The sequence below is a fragment of the Arvicanthis niloticus genome, chromosome 26 (assembly GCF_011762505.2).
Source record: "Arvicanthis niloticus isolate mArvNil1 chromosome 26, mArvNil1.pat.X, whole genome shotgun sequence".
NCBI classification, from domain to species: Eukaryota; Metazoa; Chordata; class Mammalia; order Rodentia; family Muridae; genus Arvicanthis; species Arvicanthis niloticus.
In genome coordinates this window covers 34,455,008-34,482,303 of record NC_133434.1, presented here as the reverse complement: position 1 = coordinate 34,482,303, position 27,296 = coordinate 34,455,008, and the positions used below count along the sequence as shown (strand labels likewise).

Sequence of the window (27,296 nt, the reverse complement as noted above, 5' to 3'; positions counted from 1 at the left end):
AGATAAAGACTTCATTTATAATCCAGGAGCTTTCTTGAAATATTTGGTTGCAAAGTTTACCACTGCGGTTACCACTGGCAACAAAAGGTAGAGATTATTAATGGGTGGCATTAGCAGACTGCTCTCTATTGCTTCTCCAATACCTTAAGTCTTCCTTTTCACACAAACTCCCACCATTCCGCCTACTGCCTACCCAATACAGTCCCAAGTACTGCCCCACACCTGTGAGGAAGGCGGGTTTGCATCCTTTCAGATGTTTGTTATTCCACCACTTAGGAGATGAATCATCCACTCTCTTCCTGTGCTATCCGGTAACCAAATCTACTTTGGAAATTAACGTGGAAGCCCTAACTTTAAACAATAAAAAAGTGCTACAGCCAATGGGCAGTGGATAAAAATGTAAATAAATGTATATTGGAAAACTACAAAGTATCATTTATTTTTAAGTATAATAGCTATACCATTAACAAATATATCATACTAACTACACTTCCAAAGTTAGCTAATTAAAAACACTTTTGGCCCTTGAATAGCTGTGGCAAAAGGATCAGAAGAGAGAAGAAAACTGAGAAAATCATTTTCCCAAGGACACAGCTTACAAATGGCAGATGTGAGAATCAACTAAAGCCAAGCTGGGCCCTGTATTCATCCAGCTTGTAGGCACAGTGCTATGCTCCCCGAGGACTCAGAAAGCACTACATTCACCAAAAGTCCAGGGAAGCATTTAGTAACACTCTGCTAAGCGCGTGAGAGGGGGAAATGGCAAGCATGAAAGGTAACCTAGCTAGCCCCAGAATTCTAGCCCACCACTGTAACTGTGCCGGGATAGCTCCTGCCAGTGCTTTCTTCTAGTGCACAAAGAAGAGTCTCTTCTCCTTTAACTAACACTCAGCACAGTTTTCAAAACTTAAGATACTAGTCTCAGTATTTTAGAGTTAACAGTTTAAGTAACTTATAATTCAAGTATTTGTTTCTGTGTATGACATATGTGCTAATTTCATCTCAACCCCTATAACATAGATATGAACACTACCACTATTTTACAAATGAGGAGACTGAAGCATTGTTAGGAAACGAAGTTAAAGTCACACAGTTAGCAAATAGCTAACAAGACAGGTTGACCTCAGGAATTAGAATCCTTTACTACTCCTGGAGGGTAGCTTTATGAGCTTCTTAAAAGATAGTAATCGTGTGTTTACAGAGCCTAAAATGAGGGCGTTACCACACAGATTTATTTTATTTTGACCAAAGTCTGACTTGGACAACTAAAAGTTTTAGTATCTAATACTGTCTCAGACAAGCTAATTAAAGCTTCAGGTCTTACCGCATAAGGGTCACGCATCTGTCTACTAGATGCCAGGGACTGAGCTAACTGTCCGCACTCACATAGAGAGTTCATTCCAGTCAGCACAGAGGTATGCTTAGGTTTCTCAACTACTAAATCCAACAGAGTAGGATATAAAAACGAGTAGCAGCTCTGCCAGCATGCAGTGGTAGAACTAAGACTGAGTCCTGTGATTAGCTGCCCCAATCTTAGAAAGTACGTAAATCTCTCACTTTTCTTATAGTTCCTGGAGAGTGACAGACACCTAAATAATTACTGGATAGGTAGTATTTCCCTGCTTCGGGCGATGCCTCCTTTTTACAGCTGCCAATGAATGCCTATCCATTTTTACTAGAAAGGAACTGAAAGATGTTTGACTAGGCTGTATGTTTGAATTACTTTTACATTTATAAATTTGTGTTTTACATTGACTTTAATAATCCAACAATAAGTGTGAATGTCTAAAACTATCTGTGAAAGAGGTTGACAATTTTAATAAACAAGCATATCCAGATGAGGTATTACTAAACATTTAGTAATATTAGTAATTATTTACTGTTGAATATTTAATAATTAAATAATATTAAAGCATATCCAGATAAAGTAGTTAATAAATAAACATATCCAGAAGATAGTTGATGTTTATGTGGAAATATTTGATTTTATACAGTCTTATGTCAAATCTTATGGACTATGAGAAAGTGGCAGAGATCCCAAAGTTAAAGTCAAGTGCAGGGCTGGAGAGACGGCTCAGAAATCAAGAGCACCTGCTGCTTGCTCTTCCAGAGAACTCAGGTCCAAGTCCCAACGCCCACATGGCAGCTCACAACTCTCTTTAACTCCTGTTCTAGAGAACGTGATGTCCACCTCTAGCATCTTCCAGCACCAAGTGCACAAGGTCCACAGAGATAAATGTAGGCAAGATGCTCATACAACATAAAACGAAAAATAAAATCCAAGTCAAATGCAGCAGAAACCCTCGGAACCAACACAGCACAATGAGCCTCTTAATTAAAGCCTCTGAATATAGATATGGTTATGAGCCAAAGGCCTTATCTTATAAGAGAAACGGAGAGATGAGAGAAGGACCTAGAAGCCAAAATCAAAACACAATGAACTTTTCACTGGCTGATAATTACTAGTGTGTACATGAGACCATGATACATTTCAGAACTGACATACGTTTACACCAATATTCAAATAGAGCTTGTTTGAGTTCATCCTTTCTTTTTCCCTCTCTCTCCTCTTCCCCCAACCCCTTGAGACAGGATCTCACTACGTAGCCCTGGCTGGTCTAGAACTCACTATGTAAACCAGAATGGCCTCAAACTCACACATACCCACCTGTCTCTTTCTCCTAAGTACTGGGATGAAAGGAGTTTGATGTTTCTTCTGTACTTTTCTCTACCAAGCGCCTGCAATATTTAATGTCTATAATACCATTATCTGGTATTTCCCTCCTACTGCTATTCTCTGTAAATCTATATTCTATCTTTTCCTAGATTGTAAAATATGGAGGGAGGAAGCAATGTTAACCCCAAGCATACCTCAGTATCTTCAAGATATTACGTACTGAATAAATATTTAGTAATGACAGATACGGCATTCCTCTTGTTTAAGACATGCAGCCAAATGGCTTATCCACTGAAACAAATCATTGGTACATCTCTGAATTTCTTCTCTTCTTTAGCTACACATATCTCAGGAGATCTAATTGCCTTGAGAACTCCCGAATATATTTGACTCAGAACAGTCTATTGTGAACTCTAGCTTGACAGGTTAAATTCAACTGCTGCATCTCCATCTCTAATAGAATGCATAGTAAGCATTCCAAACACTTAACCAATGAGCATTGAAGGATACAGAGGTCAACCTAAAAGAGCTCCCGATGGCCAAAGCCAGAGTAATTTGAATGATGATAGTAATGCATGCCTTTTATCCCAGTACTGGGAAGGCAGACACAGGCAGACCTTTAGGAGTAGGAAGCCAGCCTGGTCTACATAGAAGTTCCAGGCAGCCCATGATACATAATGAGACCTTGTCTCAAAAAAAACAAAACAGCAAAACCTTCAGCTAATCTGCAGCGGAATTCCTGGGTGCTCCACAGAAACCCCGTCTGTTCTGCTCTGCATCATTTTCCACTCCAACCTTCTAGCTGCTTATTAAGACAAAAATCCTGAGTTACCTCTATCCTTTCTTACTCTATCCAAAATCATCAGCAAACGTTTTGCATCAAAATATACCGACTTAGAGTCAGAATAGACATGTGTGAGAGTTCATATGTGTTTCTGAGAAAGCCTAGAAGCAGTGACAGAACAGTAGTGATGAGTACACCTACCATTCAGACCTTGACTTCCAAATCCCATTCTCCAATAAAAAGAACCAAGCTCATTAAACAAATGACTGATTCTGAGGCTAGGAAAGGAAAATCAAAATAGAGTGTGCACATCCGTTCACAAAGGACAGGAGTATTGAAGGACACGGAGGTCAACCTAAAAGAACTCCCAATGGCCAAAACCAGAGTAATTTGAATAATGATGGCATTAAATTATAACTGTAAGTATAAAATATTCATGAATTTAAACTGATACACATGATTAGAGACAGATGGGACAAACAATCCTTATAGAATGATGGCTCAGCAATTAAGAACACTCACTGACTGCTCTTCCAGAAGACCCAGCCTTAATCCCCAGCACCCGCACTGCAGCTCTGTACTCCAGTTCCAGGGATCTAGGACTCTCTTCTGGCCTCTGCAGGCACCATGATGCACAGACATACATACAGACAAAATATACATACACATAAAATAAATTAAAGTAATAAATAAATGTAGAAGAAAATCAAAGAAATACAAAAGTATCTACAAAACACCACAACAATAACTATTCCAAGCAAGACAGACTGATGAATATTTGAATCAGTGGTCAGAAATAAGGTACTGGCAAAGTTTCCAGTCTAATCATGAACCCTGAGCATGGTGGTACATACCTTTAATCCCAACCATTGGGAGGCAGAAGCAGATCTCTACGAGTTTGAGGCTAGCTTGGTCTACACGATGAGTTCCAGGCCACCCATGGAGCTATAGTGAGTCCTTGTCATAAATTAATTAACTAATTAATTAATTACTGTTCTAAGTATGGTAGGAGGTATCACAATTCAGAGCCAGCTGCCTCGTCAGGTAAAAAGCTCTTGGGGCCAAGCTTTATAACCTCAGTTTAATGCCAGGATCCCACCTGGTGGACGGAGAGAACCAGTTCTCTAACGTTGTCCTCTAGGGCTGGAGAGATAGCTCAGTGGTTTAGAACACTTGTTGCTCTTGTAGAGAACCCACGTTCAATTCCCAGTACCCACGTGGTGGCTCACAACCATCCACAACGTCAACTCCCAGTGCCTTCTTCTAGCCTTCATAGGCACCAGACACATCTATTTAAGTAGGCAAAACGCATGTATAAAATAAACTAAATCTAGAAAAGAAAAATAAAAAGTTGTCCTCAGACCTCTACATGCATGTTGTGGAATATGCCATTGTACACACACACAAAATAAAGTAAATAATAAAAATGTACAAAGAAAAAAACACAAAGCAATCCTCAATTGTAGAAAATCTATTAAATTGCCTGACCAATATTCTCTGTGAATATGTGTATATGCAGGTGCACATGTGTATGGAAATCCCAGAATTCAACATCAGGCTGTCTTCCTCCGTTGCTTCTCCACTTATTTTTTCAAGTAATAATAAATGTATGATTTCATACAAAAAAAACCCAGTAAAAACAGAGTCAACGAAAGGAGTAACTGAGGAGTCAAACATAACTGAAACTAAATCAAGATAAGCAGTATCTGGGGGAAAACACTAACAAGACATATCTTCTGAGAGTAGACAAGAAAATTAAAGTTCAACCAGAAAAGAAGTAATCCAGCTGGAAATGGGCAAAACAATCTGCTCAGACAATTCATCGACGTCTGAGCAGATACCTTGGTGATACCTTGTTTTTTGAAACAGTCTCTCACTGAACGTGGAGTTCAGTTGAGAGAGGCTGGCTGACCAGTGAGCCCCAGATGTCTGTTTGCCTTGATGGCATACACTCTTTGCTGGGGCTGCAGAGCCACATGCACACCAGATATGCCAGCCTTGTATTGTATGTGGGTTCTGGAGAGCCAAATTCAGGTCCTCACACATGCACGACAAACATTTCACCAACTGTGCCAGCTCCCCAGTCCCCTAACCAGTATTCTTTAAAAGTATCAAGGTCATAAAAGACCAAGAGACTGCCACACAAAAGACCAGATAAAGAACTGACAACTACACAAGAAGTGGTGTGGGAAACAGAATGCAAAATGTAAAACACAAGCTGGGGCATCACACCAACGTTAATCTCTTGGCTTGGTTAGCTATTCTGAATGGTTAAGATGTTAGCTTCAGAGGAAACTCAGTGATACCTATTTGTCAATGGTTCATAATAGGAACAATTTTGCCCACTGTCTGGAGATATTTCTGATTGTCACAGTTGGAGAGATGATACTAACATTTAGTGGAAAGAAATCCAAGATGCTGTTTAACTCCTAGAGTATCCAGGACAACACCCACAACAGAGAACTATCCAGTCCAAAATATCAGTAGGGCTAAGGCTGGCAAACACTGATATAAAGGAGCTGTGGGATTCTGGCAACTCCTCCATGATTCTAAAAATTTCTCAAAATAAAAAGCTTTAGAAAAAAAAAAAGTCCAGTTCTAATCACTTTTCGTTAATTCCCTGGTTGCTGCAACACACCACAATCTCTTAATTAGATTCTTTTTTTAGCAGTACTGGAGATCAAACCCAGGGCCTTGAGTATGCTACGCAAGCACACTACCACTGAGCTATACCCCAAGCGCCAGCTGAACTCAAATTTTTATTTGTGAGTTTCTGAGACAGGCTCTCACTATGTAGCCACCGTAACCAGCTCAATAAGAACAAATTTTAAGGAAGTCTCCTAGCTGGTGTTTCTATTTTTCTTTCTAGTATTCTAAAAGAAGAAAAACAAAAACCATTCACAAACACAGTAAGTCTAATCACATCAATCATCCTAAACTCTTTAGCCCCCAAAGCAAAACCTAGTCTCGGGAAGGTGAGCCGGCTCAGTGTGCACCATGACTGACAACTCAACATCAGTCCTTTAGACACACATGGCAGGATAGAAGAAATAACTCCCATATGTATACCACTACACACACATACAAGCACAACTAATTAGTTAAGTAATTGGAAGATTTAAAACATACCCAGGCATGGTAGTTGCATGCCTTTAGTCCCAGCAGCCAGGTTGAGGCAGGAGAATTACCATGAGTTCAAAGAGAGCTAACACTACCTATCAATTCCTTTCTCAAGAAAAAAAAAAAAGTGCAAGTCTGCTCCCTTTGGCATCCCTAAAGGCGTTTCTTGCTTTCTTCTCTCTAGCACAAGCATCTTCTAATATGACAATCTTTGTTTAGTTCATTATTATGACCTTTGTCTCTAAAACAGTACCGAGCACACACACACAATGCTTCACTAACATTTTCTAATGATACACCTCAGAAGTTCCAAATTAAATACCTCAGTGGTTTTCTTCGACTTCCTACACTATACGGTTTGGAGAATGAGGGGGCTTTGAATACTGGTTTATTACTTATTTAACTTCTCGAATCCTGTTTCCTCAACTAAAATGACAAAGGCAAGCATATAAGGATCATAACACACTGTGTACTTCAGGCTTAGGATCCGAGTATAGTTCTAAAGTGTGCAGCAGGTAACGGGTATTCTCACTCCGCCCCATCATTAGCTCTGCAGCTTTATGCTCATTTTATGCTTTCCAAGATTGGATTTATAATGGTACCCGTATCCTCTCACGCCCTCCAATTAGATAATCCCTCCAGGTTATCTGTTCATGATCCATCATGGACTCCACAATTCTCCATACAAGTCACAATTCTGAGTATCCTCAATTCCCTATCTTTAGGTGTCTCTGTTAAACTGCTATCTAGAAAGCAGTTGGTAGTGACCTGGGCTCTGAAATGTACCAGCAAGATTTGAACAGTCACTATTCATCTTACAAACAAGGGCTATAATAGTAAGAAAAGGGTCTCATGAATACTGAGACCCTTATATCTTATACTCCAGATAGAATCAGACCGAATATAACTGAGGAAAATCAAACAGCCATGTCACTAAACCCAAGGTCTACAACCTCAAAACAGTTCCTCAATATTCTTCAGTTTCCTGGTCACTGTCCATCTGCCCCTCTGCTCTCCAGTCTCTCCTGTAAGTTGTTTCAAACTCACATACTCTTTTCAAGCTCAGTTCTACCCCTCCCATTCTTAGTGGCTAATCAAAATCACCAAGACATGCTACCAAGTCTTCCCCTTCCTATCAGTTTCAAACTCACCCGCCATCTATCAGTCTTTACCTTCTCTTCTGCTCGCTGAAAAAATAATACTTCCCATTTGTGATGGTTATTCTTGGTTGTCAATTTGACTACATCTGGAATTAGCTAAAACCCAAACAGGCTGTACAATCCATGAGGAGAAAGTCAGTAAACAGCACTCCACTGTGGCTTCTGCGTCAGCTTCCAGCCTCCAGGCCCTGCCTTGTTTGAGTTCCCGTCCTGACTTCCTCCAATGATGAAGGCTAAAGTGAAACTCTTTCCTCCTGAGTAGCCCTTGGCGGAGGTGTTTATCACAGTGATAGAAATCTTAACTGCGACACCCAGGGCCAAATTCTCTCCCTCTGCCTAGGATATTCATATTCATATCCTTACTTCCCCTCTCTCCCCTCACACCTTCCTCCCTATTCTTCCTCTGTGCTCATCTCTCCTCCCTCCCCCACTCTTTTCTCTCTCCTTTGAAACGTTCCAGTTCCACATAAGCATGCCCAAAGCACCCTTAAACTGTAAGAGCTTTTTTCGGCAAAGTTCTCTGAATCTTCGGCATGTGGCTTGCTTGTACTTTCTGAGTCCTTGGTCAAAAGCACTGCTCTAGCTCGGACATGGTGATACACAAAGGCCCTAATCCAAATCTGGGAAGACAGAGACAGGAAGATCAGCAGTTCAAGGTCAGTTTTGGCAACAGCTAGTTTTAAAAAGCCAGCCTGGGCTCCATGAGATCCTAGGCAAGAAAACCTAAAAAGAAAAACACTGTATCCTTCTCAATTGTCTGAACTCCTAGCTGTATTGAACTCTTCAGGCCTCCTTTACGAATTACAATGTAACTAACTGCTCTGTATTATTTCAGACAACTAATCTCCAAGTCTCAGAGAATTCTTTCAAACTTTATCTTACTTGCCCTTTCATGGTAGGACACAGGTTGATAGCTCCTAGTCCTTGAAATATTCTCCCTCAGCTTCCAGATAAACCCTCTCAGTCTTTCTGGGTTTTTTCTTTTTGTTTGCTTGTTTGGCTGCTTGGTTGGTTGGTTTTTCCATCCTTGGTCTACCTGGCATAGATGACTGACTCTCTCCCTTAGCTATTGGCCCTATCTACCTAGCAGTTCCCAACACAAACACGGGAATTATCCTTAATCTTCAGACTCCCTCCATCCATCCATCCATCCATTCATTCATCATTCAGTCATTGTGGAGGGAAGCATGTGTTATGGTTTGCATTTAGAGACGAGATGATAATTCGGAGGAGTGGGTTCTGTCCTACCATGTGCATCCCAAGGATGAAAATGTGATGCCAGGATTGACAGCAAGTACCTTTACCCACTGAGCTATCTCACCAGACCCAATCTTTTCTAGCCTATAACCTATTTGTCCAAATTACTGATAATACTTCATAAATCTCTCCTACACCTACTCCTCCTCTACACTCCATGTCCCTTCTCACCATAATTGGCTTTTTTACTGGTCTTGCTTGTAGTTGTACCCATTTTTAATCCAGTTTTCATTTCTCTTGTCAAAATGATAGATCTAAGCCAGTTCTGATTATACTGCAGGATGGCTTGGGGCTGGCAGGGGAGTGGGATGGTTTTGTTGTTTATTTTATGTGTACAGGTATTTTGCCTGTGATGCCTTCTGACACCAGAAGAGGGTGATAGATTCCCTGGAACTAGAGCCACAGATGTTTGTAAGCCACCATGTAGGTGCCCAGAAGTAAACCCAGGTCCTCTGGAAAAGTTTTGCTTTTCAACTAAAACTTCACAGCCTTCAAGGTGGAAGCTAAAATTCCTAAGACTGGTTTATAATCAGTGGTTTTTACTTCATTTGCCTCTGTTCTAAAGCTGTGCTGTCGATGTATAAAGGGAGTAAATGACTGTAGTTAGTCTTAATTGAAATGTGCTAAAGTGTAAAAGTAAAGTGTAAAAGTACCACCAAATTCTTAAGACTTTGCATGAAAAGGAGAATATTAAATATCTTAGTATACTGCTTTATGTTGATCTCAATTTTTATTTGTTAAAACACAGCTACTAGAAATTTCAAATTACATACATGGCTTATGTTTCCTTTTTTAAAAATACAATGACATGAGGATAAATATATGTTTCCTCTTTGTGAACTTAGTTGATTCATATATTACCAAGATTAGCTTGAATAACTCACTAAGATTCCAGAACTTCCCCCACAGTCAAGAATCCAAGTCTGAGTCAACAAGCCTTCCTCTGTCCTTTAATTCACAGGCACCTGTGCACACACCTGTTATATATCACATCATATTATAATTACTGGTTGCCAGCTAGCTCTCCTCCTAAAGTATAAGCTCCTGGCAAAAACAGTATCATTCTACAAATATTCAGGTCCTACCACCAAGCCTAATACTATAGAAGATACTCAAATACTTGTCTTTTGTCAGACAAATGTGAATTTGGCCTGAAAGTTACTGGAATATTTGAATTCTCCAAGGAAAACCAGCCAGCAGGGAAGAAGCCTGTACCAGAAGTTCTAGACTAAGGCATAGGAATCACAGTAAAAGACAAATGAGAAAATAAAGTTCATATCCACACTTGCCTCTTACAGTGAAAAAAAAAAAAAAACCAATGGGGATTAGCAAAACTGATATGAAGCCCCAAACTCACACTTGGCATGTCAGAGGCCACAGGGTGGTTCCTAAATTGCTTTAACAACCCATCCAACAAAAGACTAGGATTTGGCAGGTTACAGCACAAACAGCTAGAGCCCAGCACCTGTTCCCCTTAAATAGCACATCATTACGGTTAGAAACAACAACAAATCTCTCTCATGAAGCAAATGCTAATCTCATGATGCTTCACCATGAAGCAATTCCGAAGAGTTATTATATGAAATGTGCCAAAGCCTGAATTTATGGCTGATACTTCTTTGGCAAATACGGTTGGCACGGCTGGCAGTTAAAAGGCATGTATGCAAATAAGCAAATAAAAGTTTTTAAGCTCTCAGACTTAAATATTTACATTACCATAAATGTACAAAGATAAATGTTTATGTGCATTCACATATAATGCATTTTCAGGAATGCACTTTTTAATGTGACCATCAGAAAACAGTTATGAAGTGGCATTATTTCTTTATGGGCCTCAGGACAGACTCTTAAAAATAAATTCTGACAGAATGTTAATGGGGTATAAACACTATTGTGAAAGTTTTCTGCACTATTACTAGACAAAATGAATAGGCAGTACCCTAACAACTCAAACAAGCTTATCTTTTCCTCTCACCAAAATACTTCTTACAACACTGGAAACTAGACAAACATAAATGCCAGTCCCTAAAAGAGGGTGCGAGAAAGGAGGACCACAAATCAAAAAGGCTTTCAAGAAAATAATTTGCCATTTTCCCACATAACATAGTCATACTACTTTCTCCCAAACAGAGACATGATAAAATATTTTCTCTTCTTCCCCTCTGACATGGGATCTTTGTTTTTTCACATAGTTTGTGAGCTGATCGTTGCCAAAACTCACTTGCAGTGGTACAAACTCTGCTCCCATTGCTAACTGTTAATCTCTCTGATAAGGCTATTAACTCCTAACTTGGAAGCCAAGAAAATGTACCTCACCTGCAATTATAGTTTACCGAAAAAGTCACCAAAGAAAGTGCCAGGCACTTTGGAAAGTAATTAGGGTAGTCAGTGAATTGAAAGATCTAAAATGCCCTGAGATTACAAAAGAAGCCATCCTGAAGACAGTATCCAAGATTGCTCATGGAAAGTTTTACCCTTGTGGATAATTCAAGTTTGGGCTTTCTGGTTGTTTTATTTTTTTTTTTTTTCTTCCACTTTGCAGAGAGCAATATGTGTTTTCTTGACTACATACTTAATTTGCCAAGGTAGGTCAAGGGAGAACATTGTGGCTGGAAAAAAAAAAAAGAAGAAAAGGAAAGAAAAAAAGAGAAAAGCAAATCAACAGGACACCAAAAAAAAAAAAAAAAATACTCAAAGCAATTCGGATTCAGGTGAAAAAGCTGTTCATGTACATCATCCAATGACCTAAAAATAGTCTTTTATGTAAGTCACCAAGTATTTAATTGAGAGTGTACTCTTACCACATTCAACAGAGGCAAAGAAAAAATGTACTGGGTTTTCTATAGCAAGGCCAATAAAGATGAAATCATAGTTTTCCTCTAACTCATCTCTATCCTTCAACACCAGCCATCCAATAACTCCATTCCACAGCTCTGATTCCTAAATTTGGGTCCTTAAAAATCGGACTGCGGACGTGAGATCTGGCGGAGGGGAACGGGAGGGCGGACTACTCTTTGATATTGCTCTCCGCAGTCTTAATGTAGTCCAAGAACAAAATCAAGCTCTCCAACTGCTGGAGCATTAAGATGGGGGATAACGAGAAGGGGACCCAGTTCAGAGGGCAAGTCCTCTTCGAAGGAGGAAAGGAAATTCGCAAGAACCCATAAGTCAAAGGGCAAAGAAAAACAAATGTCTAACCCAAGCCCCGCAAAATTCCAAACCCCTAAGCAATCTAGGAAGCCTGCGCGCATTAGGGGCTCACTAGCCAGAGCGTGAAGTGAGCAGGCACAGAGCCACCGGTTCTGTCTTGACGGCTGCTGCAAGGCTGAGCCTGATCCTCCCAAGTCTGGAAGTGAGGCGACCATACAGACCCGGCAGAAGCCCTTCCTGCCCCAGCCTCCGCGTCCCCAGCTCCTCTAAGGCTTCACTTTCCCCTGGAGCCTCGCAGCCCAGCCCCGGGAAGTCCCTAGCCTCCAGGTTCCAACTTTCCCTCCTCTGGGGGGCGCCGCGCCACCGGGACCATCGCAGCCAGGGTAACGAGGCCTGGGCCGGCGGGGGGCATGAGAGGGCTCGCGGCGCCCGCGGGGCGCGTGGGTGGCCGGGGCGCTACAGCCCGCGCCCCGCAGGACGCACCGGCTGCCGAGCCCCTGCGGCGCCACCCAGTCCGGATTCCCTGAGGTCCGCGTCCTCACCTCTTGGCGACCCTGGCCCCATAAGCCAGCGCGCGTGGGAAAGGGACCTGAGGGTATGTGGGCAACCCTGCCCCCGTTACCTGAGGGGAGCACACGCCGTCGCGATATTCACCATTGCCGCCCGTCCCGTCCCCTTTCTGGTGATCGCGGACGCCTCCACAGAGCAACTGACACAACTAACTAACTACTCGCGGCCGCGGAGTCCACAGCGCGCTCCCGGCCGCTCTCCGTCCGCCCAGCCCACCAGTCCGCTTGCTCCTCCCAGCCCCGCACGCCGCCCCGCCGCGCGCACCCTGGCCGCTTCACTTCTTGAGGCCGCGCGCGCGCCCGCGCGCCCGCGCACCCGCACCAAACCTCGGCGGTCTCCGAGCTCTCCTCTCAGCCCCAGGGGAGGAGTTGACAAGAGGCCACGCCTCTCTGAGTGCCAATATCCGGAGAGCAAGACCTAGAGAAGGTCTGATTGGTTAAGGGGTGGAGCCAAAGCTAGAGGGCGGGGCGACCGGGACCTTGCGTCCATGTGATGGGGAATTTGGGTTCAATTAAACGCCAACGGAAACCAACAGCGCCGATTTGGACTTTTTCAGGGCCGAACCACCTTAAGTCAGCCAGTCGTCAAGTACAGAATAACTATTCTCTAAGACTCCAGTATACAATAATTACCAATTTAAGTGCCAATATTTTTTTGAGAGCCTCAGCAATAAAAAATGAAAACTACATTTCCCAAGAACCTTCGCGAAAGTCAGTCTCACCTTGCGTAGTCACGTAGTCCTTCGCCGCATTGGGCAAAATAATCCCTTCATTTCTCTGAAAGTATTGGGTATAACATTTCACGTCTCTCCTCACCGGAACAATTTTCAGTACTATCGCGATAAAAGAAGTTACCTATCTGGAGGTGACTAAGTGATTGGGTAAAGAGTAAGAAAAGACACCAAAAATAAAGTACTGCGGAGGAATTTCTGTCAAGCTGTGAGACGACGGAGTGAAGAGTGAAGGCGATTGCGAGGGGCTGAGGGAATTGTCCTCTGTGCAAGGGACTTTCATTAGTCCCGCAGGCCCCTGCCTGCCCCTACCGTCAGCAGGTTAGTAAGCAAGACGAGCATGGGGGTGGCCACAGTCAAGATGTCCTTCCCCCTTTGAAGATCATCCCTCTTTTGCTGCTGCTGTTATTGGTTTGTCTTGGTTTAAGGCCCACTGAATGGGGGCGCCTCACTTCCGGTTGGGGGAAGGGAGACATGCTGTCATAGGGGAGGGGGAACTATAACTCACTTCCTGTGGGGGTAGGATGATGTTTGGGGGGTGTCCAAGCCACTTCCCGTGTTGATGAGAGCCAGAAAAGGTGTTGGTTTGGACCATGCTCAGACAGAGTTCCTACAGCCTTGGGGTTGTGTTTTCCAGTCACAAGTTCGGTTATTCCCCCAAATTAAGATAATCACCAGGCCACGATCAGAATTTATGTGTCTTGTTTCTGTGTGTGAATTGGAAAATGTCTCCCCAGCAAGATTGTCTTAATGCTTTTGTCAAAATTCTCTGCAATATTACACACTTTGTTGTGTGACCTGTGAATTGCCCACCCTTGCACCCAAGTCACGTTTGTCCCCGAGTAGTGTAGTCTCTACCTAGACATGGGACAGGAACGCCTTACCCACTTTTTTAAGGGGGAAGTTTATCAGTTAGAGGACCAAATAGTTCACATAAGTTATAGGGCATTTTCATGTTTGCAAAGGGAGAGAGTATCAGACTGCTGTTCTCTGATTTGATGTTACCGTGATAGAAGTCTTTAATATGTTACATACTTAGAACTGTTACTTTAGGACTTAAGGTTTCACCCCCATATGTTCTCCATAAAGTGGAGAGCAACATCACCCACTTTAACATTGTTTTCATGTATCTTACGTGTGGCGTTTATGAAAGATGCGTTTTACAGTGTTTCCCCGATTGTAATTTAATCGAGTTTGTCACTGATTTTAAAGTGAGGTCTATTTATGGTTTTAAACCATGGCAAAAGGATGGCAAGTTCAACTCACATACTGAGTAAGAGGAAAATTTCTCAGGAAGAACTAAAGATGAGTAAGACACAACTTTCTGGGTTTCTCTATTCTATTTTTTTTTTTTTTTTTAACAAACAAACAAAACCAAGAAACTGTATCTGAAGTAATACGCAACAATTTGGGTTCCTTGGCTTCTCTTGTCCAGCAGCCAGTATACAAGTGTATGTTTGTTGGCACAATCAGTCTATTTGGAATGTTTCTTAAAAACTAAGGCTGTCAGGTGAACCTAAAACTGCATTGTCTTCCAATATTAAAGTGCATGTATTTCTAATTTCATAGTTTGCACTTAGAGTAGAAAATACCTTAAACTAAATTTGAAAACAAAAATATTTTAACCTTAATATGAACATTAAAAATATTCTTGGTCATTCTAGAAACACCAGGACTGGCATACATATGCACTCACAACAACTGTAACAGCATGCACAGGGCCTGCATAGGTCTGCACCACGTGGGGCCTAGAGCAGAAAAGAGAAGTGGACACATGCCCGATTCCTAACCCAGAAGTTATCTCCAGTTTACAGCCACTTGCAAATGAAAAATTAGTTTTCTCCAAAGTAGTCTCACAGAAGAAACAAACCACTCTTAAGGGTAGGCCCCATGTCCATTACAGAAAAAAATTCAGCAAATCTTTAGAGGTTTAATGTAAATTTTTTTTTCTGGTTTTTCAAGACAGGGTTTCTCTGTGTAGCCCTGGCTGTCCTGGAACTCACTCTATAGACCAGGCTGGCCTCGAACTCAGAAATCCACCTGCCTCTGTCTCCCAAGTGCTAGGACTAAAGTTGTGTGCCACCACTGCCCGGCGATGTAAATTATTTTTTTTTTTTATCTTATGAGTTCTTGTAAATATTATGACTTCCAATTTTGGGTTTCTGTAGAATTCTGTGTGTGTGAGAGTGTGTCTCTGCGTCTATATGAGTTTCGTGTGCTTTTGCTTTGGGTTTTTTTTTTTTTTTTCTTGTTTGTTTTGACCTATTCTGATATTGTATTTTATTGTATTATTCCTTAGATGCCTGTTTGTTTTCTAATAAAGACAGAAAAGAAGTGAATTCAGATGGGAGAGGAGCAAGAGTCAGGAGCAGGGAAACTAATCAAAATATGTTGTATGAAAAAAAAAGTCTATTTTCAGTAACAGGAAAAAAATATTCTTAGGGTGGGAGTCTAGCTAAGTGGTAGAGCACTTGCCTACTATGTATAATATGAGCCTCTGGATTTGGGGTTTGATCACCAGTGCTGACAGAAAAAAAATCAGCCTGGCTAATTATGGTGGTACATGCATTCGATCCTAGTACTCAGGAGGCAGAGGCAAGCAGATCTTAGTGAGGTCCAGACTAGCCTGGTATACATAGCAAGTTCCAGACCAGCCAGAGGTACACAGTGAGACCCTATCTCAAAAAAAAAAAAAAAAAAAAAATTACTTTGACAAGCTTAGAATGGAGCTGAGTGCTAGAGCACCTGCCTCATACAAAGGGACTTCCATTTCAGCCCCAGCCCCACCACCACCATTTCTGAGATGCTAAAATCAGTATTTGAAGGGCTACAAAATTGCTACAGTAGTGAATTTTCAAAAGTCAAGAAAAATACTGTCAATGGTTATTGATAGAGGTTAGGGACATGTACACTGCACCAAGTGGATATGAATTGACAAGGAAGGAAACATTCAGTGTCCTCTCCATTGCTGTAGCATGCTAGATGAAGTCACCCTGAACAATTAACGCTGGTGTTAGGAATTGAAACACAGAAGGACGGTAGAACTAAGCGAGAAATCAAGAAAATGATTCCTTAATGTTGGTTGAGGTACAGTAGTACTGCCTTTTGGGGACAGTTTTGGAAAGCAAAGGAGTTTATTAAATTGATCCTGATGATATTCTGTGGAAGACATGCAATGTAATAGAAGTAAGACAGATTGCAGTGGCAGGGCTTGTGCAGCTTGAAGAACTGTCTGTGGAGAAGAAAGCAATATAGAAAGTACGTATCAGGAAGATGTTTTGTGATAAGTGACGGTTATTCATTGGTCCCATCAAGGAAGAATTATTAGATACGGTGCTGAAAAATAGAGAAGGGAAGCCTGTGAGGCCTGTTCCTCCTTCTAAAGAGTTTCTGTGGAAAGGCTTGTCTCCTTCCAAGGGATTTTCCCCTAATGCCCCTTTGTTGCTTTTTCTAATATATCCCTAGTGTCAAAATTAGGAAAAGAAAACCCATTTGCAAATATACTGTTAACTCCTTTACGTTAATACATTTTTAGATGTTCGTTTCTCTCCTTCCCATCTATGATAGAGAAGCTGTCGACTTTTTTTTTTTTTTTTTTGGTTTTTCGAGACAGGGTTTCTCTGTATAGCCCAGGCTGTCCTGGAACTCACTCTGTAGACCAGGCTGGCCTCGAACTCAGAAATCCACCTGCCTCTGCCTCCCAAGCGCTGGGATTAAAGGCGTGTGCCACCACCGCCCGGCGCTGTCGATTATTTTTAAGAGTATTTGGATTAAGAAACTATTTTCTTTTCATTAAAGCAGTCATGACATACACTGCTCAGAGCAGTTTGAAACATTAAAACAGTAAGCCAGCCAGAATCCTGGAGCCCATCTCAGTGGAATTTGATTATCTGCACAGATGCTACATAATGCAAAAGCCTCTCTGCATCCTGTTGTTTACCCTGTCCTGAAAAGCTGACACTAGTGTGTTAGAACCTGTGGTTTCACTTGGTACCTCTGCAGTGGTAGTTTTGGTTTCTGCTAAAGGCTAAAAGGAGCTAAAAGGGGCTGAAGGGGCATCTAGCAGCTTAAATTACTTTACCTATTTCTTTGCTGTCTTTTATTTCTGTACTTTCTTATGTATTCAAATGAAAATTTAGCTTACATGGTTTTTCATTATTTCAACAAAACACTGAATACTGCTACATAATCCGTCATGATCTCACTTCAAGTACAGGAAATACAACCCTTATTCTCTCGGGGCGTACTTCCTAGTTGGTAGATCAAAGCTAGAATTTGGCTTACTTGGTGTTTTTTAGATGAGGTGTTATTATCACTATTAAAGCTGGACTAAGACGAATTCCTAAATTTGGTATTTCTTGATTTCTAAGCCATTCTAAAACTTGTTTTGAATTTTTCCTTTATTGTTACATGCTTCACAGTCTGACTGTTTAACTTGCCTTGTACTGTGTATGAGTGAACAGTAGGGGAAACTGGGGCTCAGACAGGCCTAGATTCAAAGCTAGTCCGTGTTTCATTGGCTTCGTCAGCCAGCGGTTAGCTTCCATGTGCCTCAGTTTTTCTGAGCTGAATGTGACTCCTTGGAGAATAGGACCGCCATGGGAATCACTTGGTATAGTCCTGGGGCTTGGAGCTTAATGAATGCTTTCATTTAACCCCCGGCTTGCCTCCGCTACTCACGATGTTGGATCCACCATAAGCCTCTTTTAAGCCACACATAGAAAGAATACTGTAGTAGATTGATTCATTGACATCCTGCCTTCTGTCTTCTGTCAGCATGCTTGCTAAGTAGTCAGAATTTTGTTTGTTTCTTGTGAGAAAGGAAAAAAAATCACTAAATTGTTTATACAAATTCATAGAAAAGTTTCCAGGAAAAAAAGTAAAGAGTCACCAAAGTAAATTGTTTTAGGAAGACCTTCGACTCATTTTGCTAACTACCAAGGCTTCCCACACTGTGAGCATGTCTTTCATCATCTATCTGTACATTTGAAACTGGATGATGGCTGAGGGGGAAGCCTCTACCTCGCCTGTCTCACTTTGCTCTTGTTGTCCTCTGACATACTTTCACTGTTCCTGGAAATTCCCATTTATCAACGTTTTGGCCTCATGTCCTCTCTAAGTACTACCTTCAAGAAATGTGTTCTGATGTCCACTCCCAAACTACTTATGTTCTGTCTGTTGATCTCCAGAGTATTCTGTACCTATATTTTTGCGTTTGTTAATGCAATTTATTAATAATCATGCTCCTGTTGTTAATTTTTGTTATTATATAGAGAAAATGTCCTCCTGGAAAAGGCTGTATAAACTATATCCTGCTCATCTATAGGTTTGCACTCATCCCTGGAATCATGTCACTCGTAGGCATTGACTTAATTTTTATAGAGTTTAATTGATACTAGGATGGTAATGAGATTCATATATAACTTGTATCTACTATTTATGCTCGGCATGAAGGACGATAGCCAGTATATAGTAGATACTCATTCATCTGTAGTATGTGTGGCTAAGTCACTATGCTCCCATTTGTAAGCAGTAAGAACATTTTTAAGCATTTTACATACATGAAACATTCTGATCATTTTTACCCCATTACCTTCTGTTTCCCCTCTCCTCCGATCCCTTCCTCTGTACCAATAGATATGGTCCCTCTTTCACTCATGAGGGAGTCATGTATTCTCCCTCACCTAAAATCCACATAATGATCTTAAGTGAAAACAACTTCCTTTCTTCCTTATTTATAAGTAATGTTTAATGTAGATAGATAGTGGTGTAGCTGGATCATGTGATGGTTCTGTTTGAGGGAGGTGGTTGGTTCGTTTGTTTTATTGTGGGTTTTGAGCCAAGATCTCACTATGTAGCTCTGGCTAGCCTAGGGCTCTTATGTAGACCAGGCCTCAAACTTGTGCAGATCTACCTGTCTCCGGCTTCTACGTGCTGGAATTAAAGCGTTCACCACCATGCCAAGTTGTCTTTGCTCGTTTGCTTTTTGTTTTTGCTTTCTTAATGACAGGCTTGCTGCCAAAGATGACATGGAATTTCATTTACATTTCTCTGATGACTGAGAGTTGGGCATTTTTCACCATTGCTCAGGTTTCTTTTTTCATGCCTGAATAAAATTCCATTGTGTATATGTACCACACTTTCTTTATCCATTCATCAGTTGATGAACTAGATTGGTCCCATTGCTTTGCTATTATATAGTGTATATATAGTGTAGCAATAAACATGGATGTACAAGTATTTTTAGTTAAATACCCAAGATTGGTACGGCCAAGTCATAGGGAAATTTTATTTTTGTTTAGCTTTGTGTGTGTCCTCGTGCTCACAAATCAAGTGCTTTATCCACTGAGCTATAGCTCTCAGCCCCTGTATCTTAGTTTCATTTCCTGTTGCTGTGGTAAAATGCTGACAAAAACAATTTAAGAGAGAAAGGGTGAGTCCAAGTCACAGTTCCAGATTATGGACCATCATGGCAAGAAATCTTAGTAGCAGGAACCTGAAAAAAAGCTGTTCATACTACATCTACAGTCAGATCTACAGTCAGAAGTAGAGAGCAGTGGATTATACCTGCGTGTTTACCTTTTTCCACTTGTACATGACAGAGAAACTCCTTCTCAGGAATGATGCAGGGAATGCCCACAGTGGGCGAGTCTCCCCCTGGGCAAGGCAAACACCATGGACTTGTCCGATGTAAACCTGATCTAGACAGTCCCTCATAGAGTCTCTGATTCCAGGTGATACTAACCTGGGTTAAGTTGATTATTAAAACCCCAATTTTAGTTTTTGGAAGGCCTTCCATGATGGTTACACTAGTTTACAGCCCTGTGCCTAGCTTCTTTCCTCAAATCCTTTTTTTTTTTTTTTTTTTTTTTTTTTTTTTTTTTTTTTTGGTTTTTCGAGACAGGGTTTCTCTGTGTAGCCCTGGCTGTCCTGGAACTCACTCTGTAGACCAGGCTGGCCTCAAACTCAGAAATCCACCTGCCTCTGCCTCCCAGGTGCTGGGATTAAAGGCGTGCGCCACCACCGCCTGGCCTTTCCTCAAATCCTTGCCAGCATTGGTTGATGTTGTCTTGGTGATAGCAATTCTGATAGGGGTGAAATGGAATATCACAACAGATCTTTTTTGTTGTCTTGTTGATCTTGTTCTTGTGTGTATGAGTATTTTGCCTTCATACCCTCAGAGACCAGAAGAGGGTGTTAGATCCCCTAGAACTAGAGTTACAGATAATTGCGAGCCACCATTAAGGGATATGAATTGATCCCAGGTCTTCTGAAAGAGCGGCCAATGTTTATAACCACTAAGTCATCTCTCTAGTCCCTCAACACAAGTTTGTGTTTTTCTCAAGGCCTAAGATATTGAATGCTTTCTCAAATATTTATGGACCATTTGTATTTCTTCATAGAAACATCTACTCAGTTCATTGGTTTATTTGTTGATTGCATGATTTTATTTTACAGTGTTTAATTTTTAGTTTTTTATATATCTATGTATTGATTTTTCCCCCATTCTGTACTGTTTTCTTTGCTATACAAAAGCTTTAGTTTCTTCTTTTTGTACTTGTGTCCCTTCTATTTGTTTCCCTTGTCTGCTGCTTCAGCCAAGGCTTTGAGTTCTGTATTGAAAAAATCAGTAGAAGGGGCCACCCTGTCTCATTCCTGATTTTAAAGAAAGTGTTTTTGGTTTTTCTTTATTTATCATAACGGTGGCTATAGGTTAAAATATGTTGGTTTGGCAGGGAAGGGGTTTGTTTGGTTCATTGATTGGTTGGCTTGGCTTGGTTTTTTGAGACAAGGTTTCTCTGTCTAGCCCTGGCTGTCCTAGAACTTGCTCTGTAGACGAGGCTGGCTTTGAACTCACAGAGATCCACCTCCTTCTGCCTCTCCAGTGGTGAGATTGAAGGCTTGAACCACAACTACCTCGCTGAAATATTGTTTCTTCTATTTCTAGATTCTTCATAGCTTTTATTAAACGTTGTCTAACAGGTCTTTCCTGTGTCTGTTGAGATGATCATGTTATTTCTGTCAAGTCTAGTTATATGTTACATATACCGATTTGAATATGTAGAACCAGTTTATATCTCTGGGATTGAACAAAGTTGATCATTATATATGGTCGTCTTTTTGCCCATAGATTTATTTATTTTGTTTGAGGAAAACACATGGAGAAATCAGAGGACATTCTGTAGGAGTTGGTTCCCTCCTTCCACCATAGGTTCCAGGACTGAACTTGTACTGTCAAGTTTTGGTTTTGGGCATCCTTATCAGTTGAGCCTCTTCTGGCCTATGTATGATCTTCTTTCTGTGTTCTTTAATTCAATGTGCAGGTATTTTATTGAGAAATCAGGGAACTCAGCGTATACTTTTCTTCTCTGTTGTTGTATATTTACCCTATGTTGGCATCAGAACAATGATAGTTTTGTAGAAATAAAGAAAATGATAGTTTTATAAAAATAAGTTTGGCAGTGTTCCTTCCCTTTCTAGTTTGTAGGAAAGTTTAGGTGGTGTTAGTGTGGGAAAGTTTGGTGGTGTTAGTGCTACCTTACAGGTTTGGTAGAGTTTGGTAGGGAATCTACCCACTTTTTATTCTTTGATTGTTAAGGGCCCCTTTAACTTGTTTGTAGCTTCTTGATTTAATTTGGCATGTCAAATGTTTTTGAGGGTTTATTAATTTCTTCTAGATTTCCTGGTTGTATCGAATATTAGTTTTTGAACTATTCCCTAATCGTCCTCGAGATTTCACTAGAGTCTATTTTAGCCCCTCTTGTTCGCTTCTAACCTTATTAATTTGAGTTTTCTCTTTCTTTTGATTAGTTTAGCTATGGATATGTTAATGTTGATCTTTTCAAAGAACTAAGTTCTTTTGTTTAATACTTGGAATTTTTAAAATTTCTTCCCTGGCCTTTTAAGAGTATATTGTTCAGATATATTTGTATGGTTTCCAAAGTTTTTACTTGCTATTGATTTTAATTTTATTCTATTATAAGATCCCCCAAAATGTTTTTTTTTTCTATATTTGTTTAGATTTGTTTTATGACTCGAGAGGCAGAGAGAGGTGGGTCTGTGAGTTTGAGGCCAGCTTGGTTTACAGAGCAAGTTCCAGGATTGCAAGAGCTACACAGAGAAACCTTCTCCCAAAAAGGAAAAAAAAAAATCTAGAATGGAGTATATTTTAGAAAGAGCCCCATGAGCTGCTAAGAAATATGTATATTGCGTATATTTTAGATGGAATATTTTGCATATTATCTGTTGAGTCCATTTGATCTATGCTGAAAGGTTTTTGTTTGGGTGTTGGTTGGTTGGCTAATTGATTTCTTTTTTTCTCGAAATAGAGTCTCATGTATCCCAGGCTTACCTTAAATTCCCTATGTAGTTGAGGATGATCTTCCTGCCTCTCCCTTCCAATTACTGAAGTTATAGGCATGCACCTGCTTTATTACATGGTATAACTAGGAACTTTCTTCATTTATTTTGAGTTCAGGTGACCTGTCTAAAGATGAGTTAGAATCCAGACAAAATGGTACCTACCTGTATTTCAGCCTTCAAGAGCTGAAACACAAAGATTGCTACAAGAATGAGGCCAGCCTTAAGCTAGTAAATATGTGTGTGAGTAAGAGAGAGATAGAACAGTAGGATATTGAAAAACCACTATTTTTGTATTAGGATCTATGTGATCTTATTGAACTTTGGACTTTCAGCATTGTTGAGACTGCTATAGACTATGGGGATTTTCGAAGTTGAACTAAATGTACTTTTTATTATGCTATGGCTAGATATGGTCCCCATAGACTCATGTATTTGAACAAGCCTATGAGGGCCAGGGAGTAGAATGTAATGGTCTGTACATGCTCAGCCCAGGGAGTGGCACTTTTAAAAATAAGTTTGGCCTTGTTGGAGTAGGTGTGTCACTGTGGGTGTGGGCTATAAGACCCTCACCCTAGCTGCCTGGAAGTGAGTCTTCCACTAGCAGCCTTCAGATGAAGATGTAGAACTCTCAGCTCTGCCTGCATCATGTCTGCCTAGATGCTGCCATGCTCCCGCCTTGATGATAATGGACTGAACCTCTGACCCTGTAAGCCAACCCCAATTAAATGTTGTCCTTTATAAGAGTTGCCTTGGTCATAGTGTCTGTTCACAGCAGTATAACCCTAACTAAGACACTCATTAATACTTGTTTCCTAAAATTAGGCCTCAATAGTTAGTGCATATATATTTGCAATCATATCGGCCCCCTTATTAGTATGGGATGGCCTTCTTTATCTCTTGAGACTAATTTTACTTTAAATCTACTCTCCTGGCTATCAGAATAGCTGTGCTAGCTTATTTCTGTCTTCCGTTTGCTTGATATATTGACTCTCATTCTTTAACCCTAAATCTGTGGACATCTTTACCAGTGAGTTTTTTTGTTGTGCTTGTTTGTTTCTCCCTCCCTCCCTCCCTCCCTCCCTTCCTCCCTTCCTCCCTTTTTCCCTCCTTCCCTCCCTCCCTCCCTTCCTTCCTTCCTTCCTTCCTTCCTTCCTTCCTTCCTTCCTTCCTTCCTTCCTTTGAAATAGGAGGTAGTCAGATTTTGCACCTCACTACTGAGCCAAGCCCCTGCTGCATCCTTTTAGCTCAGTGTCTGGCCCACTTGTGTAGAGATGGCGGAATCAAGTAACAGAAACACAGGCCGTTAGAAGCAAGCTGTGCATAGAAATACAGTAAAGCTAGATGCAACTACAGCAGCCACAGCTCTCTACAGCAAAGTGGGGAGGAAACAGTAAGATGGGAAATGTGAAGTCAAAGAAGTTAGAATATCTAAGAAGGGAAAAGACAGCAGGAGGAAGTTGGGAAGTGAGGGCTAGAGAGAAAGGATAGAAGGAAGTTTGCTGTTAGAAGGAGAGGAAAGACTATCCAAAGGGAGAAAGAATTTAAAAAATACATATTTGAAAATAAACATTTATCTGATGAACCATGCAGCAAACACAGAACTCAGAGCACTGGCTGCGTGAGAGCCGCCATGAAGCAGAGGACACATTCATCACCATGCCAACCTGGCTCTTCCGTTCATTTTATTGGTGGGTGGGGACCAGAGGGACACACACATGGAGGTTAGAGGACACTTGCAAGAGTCAGTCAGTTCTCTCCTACAGTGTGGCTTCTAGAAATCTAGCTCAGGTGACAAATGTCCTTACCCACTAAACCATCTTGCTACCACCACTACCACCTTCATGTTCAAAAGATCATTTCTCTGTATACCTTAAAACAATAATAAAGGTCTACAAAATATATTACTAAATGTTTGGCAATCAGTTAGAATGACAGCTGGTAACTGAAAATTAGGTTGTACCCTGATATACCACATAGGTTTATGTTACCTACACATAAATATTTGTGTTCAAGATTTTATTGTTGGGGAGTAGGAAACAGAGATTTTTAAAACTATTTTTGACCCATGTTCCTTGATGACAATGGTGTTTGTATTTAAATTTTTTGTGTGTGTGTTTGTATTTAAATGCTTAAATTTTCAATAAAACTAGGCCACTTCTTGTATCTCTTCCCCTTCAATTAAAATATTCTGCTTCACAAAGAAAATATCCAACTATTTCACACTCGTCTTTCTCAAAGATTCATTTCTCCTACTGCTTTCTCATCTCCATGTGTCCTTTACTTTTATACTTTATAGTTTTAATTTCTGTTCTATTAATTAAACCCTTAATTGTTGTTTTTGGTAACATCACAACTACTACAGATTTTTTTGGGGGGAAGCATTGTAACTGGGGTATCAGTATTCATAAAATGTCCATACTATTAAGCCAATAATTTCATTTATACTTTATTCTGAAAAAAAAATATTGCAACAAAAGATGGAAGACATAAATGTTAGCACTGATGCGTTGTCTTGAAAAAAACTGAGAGGCTGGGAAGGAAACAGTCAGTAAAGTAGAGCACTGACACCTACCTAAAGGCTGGGTGTGGCAGTGCACACCTGCAGTCCCAGATTCCAGCCCAGGGAGACAGATAGGAGGAATCCTGGAACATCTTGACCAACCAGTCTTAATGGAATAGATAAGCTTCAGCTTGCAAGAGAGAGACCCTGTCTCAAAAAGTTACATGGAAAGAAATTGAGGAAAACTATTATCAACCTCTGGCCTCCCTCCATGTGTGTACACATGGACACTTACCCATCCCTACCTATACACACAAAAATAACAACGAATAAGTTTAAAAAGTAAAAATGCTTAAGTATCCAGCAAGTGGTTAAGTAAATGTTATGTATCTTCTTATTTTCCCCAATGATTTCTTTTGAAATACATCAAAGGTGTTATAAGACATTTTACAAAAGGAGAAAATTAAATATAGAGGAAAACAAAATAGAAAAACTGGGATTAGCATACATTTCTAAAGGTTATATTTTCATATTATAATTAGTTACTGGTTGATTACTGTTGTCATGGACAGTATTGAAACAATACTACAGAAAGCATTGTTACTGAGAAATACTGCTCTAGAGTCACACCTAGCTGTATGTCACTTACTAGTGTGGTCTTAAGAAGGAAAGAGGCAGGAGTGGACACTGGCTCAGTGTAAAGGTATTTATGGCTAAGCCTGGTGACCAGGATGATTTCCCAGGACTCAGCTGGTGGAGAGTGAGATCTCTTACCTGTCCACATATGTATAGCGCACACACACACACACACACACACAGAGTGAGATCTCTTACCTGTCCACATATGTATAGTGCGCACACACACACACACACACACACACACACACACGCACGCACGCACGCACACGCGCGCACGAGAGAGAGAGAGAGAGAGAGAGAGAGAGAGAGAGAGAGAGAGAGAGAATAAAAATAATGAAATTTTAAGAAAAATAAAGAGGTAATTCTATTTATTAAATTAATCTGAAGTTTCTACTCATTGTAAGCCCTCAATAGTTTTGCTATCAGACATCTTACATTTAATTTTTCATGTTCTCACAAGAAATTTATGAGGCTGTAATTTTTCACCTTTCATAAGAGAAAAATGGAAAGAATGCTAAAGTGCCCTGATTAAACAATCTGTCGGCTTAGCAGAGGGCCTCTGTAGAAGCAGAGCTTCCCTGTGGACTCGGTATGTTAAGTATTTTTCTTGTTGTTGCATCAAAACTCCTGACCAAAGCAGCTCAGGGAAGGGAGGCTTTGGAGCTCACAGCTCCAGGATGTGGTCCAACATTTCAAGGAAGGCCTGGTAGCAAGGGCTTGAGGCTCTCCTCAGATTGTATCCACATCAGGAAACCTAGAGAGAGACCAAACCTTTTAGTTGGTCTGGGACCACTCGGTGGAATTTTGCCTCCATCATTAGGGCTTTCTAGCTCAATTAACCTAATCCAGAAATTCCTTCAGGGGCAAGCCAGAGATTTGTCCCAGGTGATCGTGGAGCTGGTGAGCTTTCAGTATTAACCCTCAGAGATGAAGAAATACTGGACTTTGGGAAAGGCACCCACAAAAGCAAGGACATAAGAGGTTGAACTCCCACAGAGAAGCATAAGAAGCCAGTATCCTAAATTTATTTTTTTCCTCAAAGCATTTTGCTACACAGGGTCCAGAAGTATAAGAAAATTAATTATGTTGCATTAAGCAAATAGTCTTAAATGATTTGTTAAAGCAGCAATACGAAACTATTGCAGAGGCATGGGGAATGATGGGAAGTCTAGAATGGAGGTGGAGCAAAGAGAAAACTAGAGGCACACTTGTAGCAATGATAATGAAGACGCACACCTCAAGCCACCTGTAAGTTAGGGAGCTATTAGTAGGCGTTGACAGCCTTGAGTGCATGTGTTAGAGAAGACAAACGTCAAAAATCAGTACTTTAATTATGTCATTGGGGA

The 27,296-nt window shown here is 40.8% G+C and overlaps 2 protein-coding genes across 8 annotated transcripts in view; one reads left to right on the top strand and one right to left on the bottom strand.

Moving 5' to 3' along the window:
- Peak1 (pseudopodium enriched atypical kinase 1) overlaps positions 1-13,565 on the bottom strand; it is a 213,925-nt gene extending 200,360 nt beyond the window's left edge. For 3 of the 7 annotated variants that reach the window (XM_076925694.1, XM_076925693.1, XM_076925692.1), the window contains exon 1: positions 12,771-12,941. The gene's annotated coding sequence lies outside the window, so the exon portion shown is untranslated. Of the gene's footprint in view, positions 1-12,770; positions 12,945-12,982; positions 13,052-13,439 lie in introns of those variants that run through there. The other 4 variants (XM_076925698.1, XM_076925700.1, XM_076925696.1 and 1 more) reach the window with 3 other exon arrangements.
- A 60-nt stretch (positions 13,566-13,625) lies between these two features.
- The window catches only part of Hmg20a (high mobility group 20A), a 75,990-nt gene continuing 62,319 nt past the window's right edge, over positions 13,626-27,296 (top strand). The window contains exon 1 of the mRNA XM_076925701.1: positions 13,626-13,769. The gene's annotated coding sequence lies outside the window, so the exon portion shown is untranslated. The remainder of the gene's footprint in view (positions 13,770-27,296) is intronic.